Source organism: Ursus maritimus, unplaced genomic scaffold, assembly GCF_017311325.1.
Source record: "Ursus maritimus isolate PB19 unplaced genomic scaffold, ASM1731132v1 scaffold_16, whole genome shotgun sequence".
In the NCBI taxonomy this organism is placed as follows: domain Eukaryota; kingdom Metazoa; phylum Chordata; class Mammalia; order Carnivora; family Ursidae; genus Ursus; species Ursus maritimus.
Window position 1 is genome coordinate 43,108,481 of NW_024424008.1, and position 2,814 is coordinate 43,111,294.

Below are 2,814 nucleotides of genomic sequence, written 5' to 3' on the forward strand. Positions count from 1 at the left end.
CTGATGCCACCTGGAGGGCAAAGTGACCAACTCTCCCTCTCATCTCAATGGGACCTTATTCCCTTGCTCCACCTTTGTCTCGTGATTGAAATGTCTTTGGCATGAAGGCATAAATGAGCAAAAGAGGGCTGCTGCTTTCAGCGGAAGCTCTGTGCTTCTTCGCCCAGGGGTCCTTCACCACGCTTCTGCCAGTTTATCCGACTTCATCTCTAACTCAACGAAAGTGTTTGGGTTCTCCAAGCAGGCAAGCTCCTCCAGCGCCTTCCACTGATACCTGAAGTGCTTGTGCTGTTAGTTATCTGCTTTCATGAATTATTAGACTTCGTATTGACAGCATCTCTAAGCACAGACTTACGCATCGTGGACAAGATGAATGAACGAGGAGTCAATTTTCATAGGATCCCAGGGTCCTTCCCTATATCCCCTGGTGAGTTATCCTCTATTACCTCAAGCCCTCCTGTGCCAGAAACCTCTCAGCTTTAGCAGCCTGGATCCAGCTCTCATCCTGCATCTTTGGGTGGTGAATGCCTTTATCACTTTTGGCTTGAGGTCTGAACTGGGTTTGGGCCCCTGGGCTTGCCCACCTCGGTGTCCAGTAGAGTAGAATGAGTCAGAGCCCGAAAAAGTCTAAGGGAGTCTTTGGTGAGTTTGAGGGCATCCGCCTGCCCATCGCCTCAGCCACCTGCCTATGTTTTCACGGAGAATCTACAGTGTCAGGCGCGGTGAGGTAGCCCTATTGGGAGTGACTGCACGCACACATCTTGGAGCTTCTGAATATGCATGAGCGAAGCAGCAAGTCCAATGTTAGAGGGGGGAGAAATAGTAAGTCATAAATATTAATACAGGCAGGCCACATGCTGCAAGGAAGGCTCTGAATGCTAACGAGCAGATGACGTCGGGCCCGGCGCGTGTCAGCGGGCGGGTGCCCGAGCGCGGGCGCGCCCCTGAGGGCCCGGGCACGAGCGCGGGGAGGGGGCGGAGGGGGCGGGGTGGAGGAGGGGAGCGGAGCCGGGCGCCGGCCGAGCTGCGGGGGGAGCGCTCGCTGGCTCGCCGCTGCCGCTGCCGCCGCCGCCGCCGCGCTGTGCTCCGGCCGCTCCCGGCGGCCAGTGGATGGGGGTGTCCCGCTGAGCCCCGCGATCCGCCTCCCTCCGCCAGGACCCGCACAGGTGCCGTCGCGGGGGGCGACCTTAGCCTGACCGACCCCCTGCCATGGGTGGGGGTTGGACGGGGTGGTGAAGGAGAGGCCTCGCGACTCGGGCTTCTCCGCCAGTACGTCGGGGAGGGGGGCGCCGCAGCCCCGCTTCCCCAGCCCGTCCCATCCTGGAATCGGAACGGAAGAGCCCCGAGGCCGTCCCCTCCTGCCCAGCCCTTCACGGGCGCAGCGCCCGGCCGGGAGCTGTGGGATGGATGGGCACTTCAAGCATCATCAGATCGAGCCTCGGCCAGCCAGGCCTGGCGTGCGTGTGCGTGCGAGTGGTGTGTGCGTGCTGTGTGTGTATGTGTGTGTACTATTGTGTGAGAGAGAGAGAGAGAGAGAAGGGAGGCGCGGCGCGGGCTGGGGGCTGGGGGAACCTGGAATGCTGCCCGATGGTGTGGGGCAGTGGGTCTGTACCTCCTCCCAGGACCGTTATCTGGTCCGGCTACCCTTCAACGCCCCGGAGTATCTATGCTCCTAAGAGCCTGACCCCGCACCCGCCCGTGCCCCTCCCTGGGGTGCCGAGCCCGTCCCCAGGACCATGCATTCCTGCAGTGTCAGAACCGCTGGCAGCTGCCGCAGACGCTGCGGGAGCGATTGTTTTACTACGGAACAGGTCGGAGAAAGGACGAGGGTGGTGGTGGTTGGGGGGAGCGCTGCCCTCCGGTGGGCCCAGGGCCTCTGGAGCTCAGGGGCGCGAGGCTTGACAGAGCCCCAGGACGGGCGTGTTATCCCAGCCCTCTCTTCTTTTTTGCCTATCCCTTCCCTTCTCGCCGCTCGACACCGCCGAGCTCCTTGCCACTCCCGTGTCCCGCTCTTGTTTGGCCAAAGGGCCGTGGAGTATGTGTGCGGCCTGCGCGGGATGAGCCCAGCTTTCTTGGAGCGCCAGCCATTGTGCTGCTTGGAGAAGCCTTTCTTTACCCCAACAGAACCGGGGCGGGGTGGGGGGGGGAGGGGGATATGAAATGAGGGTGAATGGAGCAGCAGGAGGAGGGGGAAGAGGGGGGAGCAGAACCGCAAAGGGGTTGCTGACTTATATTCAACGAAATACTCTTTCTGTGAAAATGGGAAGCTGGCACAGTCCTGTATCCTGGCTGGTTTTGCTGAGTAGCGGTGGGACAACTGCGGTGGATCAGGGCAGGGCAGATTTTAGGGCCGAGGCGGGTGGGGCGCTAGAAATCAACTGCTCTATGGGGCAGGTAGGAAGAAGGGGGAGACGGAATGGGGCCTCTGTGGAGGTGCAGAGGCCCAGCAGGGGGAGGCATAGTGAATTCTCCTTGCTGCCTCTTCACTCTGCTCAGCTCAGCAAAGCAGGGAGTGAAAATTTGTTACTGCAGCCCCAAGCTGCATCATTACGCTGCAAGGGAGAGGCTTCTGTGTTTGCTACTGGGTCTCTTTCAAGCGGGGAGCCGTCTTGTCTTTTCCAAATTACACCATCTATCGGGAGCCAAGATAAATGGAATAGATTATAGGACATAATCAAACTATGGCCCTGCACTCTGTGCTAGGGTAAGAGAAAAAGGCAAGGTGACCCTTCTGTGGTTCCCTTTTTCTTCCATGCTTCCAGCCTTTTTTTTTTTTAAATTGATTTTGTTAGTATAGAGGCAGAGGCTAAGCTA

The 2,814-nt window shown here is 59.1% G+C and overlaps 1 protein-coding gene across 1 annotated transcript in view; it reads left to right on the plus strand.

The window, feature by feature from the left end:
* The first annotated feature begins 1,050 nt into the window (after positions 1-1,050).
* The window catches only part of FEZ1 (fasciculation and elongation protein zeta 1), a 44,978-nt gene continuing 43,214 nt past the window's right edge, over positions 1,051-2,814 (plus strand). The window contains exon 1 of the mRNA XM_040631074.1: positions 1,051-1,166. The gene's annotated coding sequence lies outside the window, so the exon portion shown is untranslated. The remainder of the gene's footprint in view (positions 1,167-2,814) is intronic.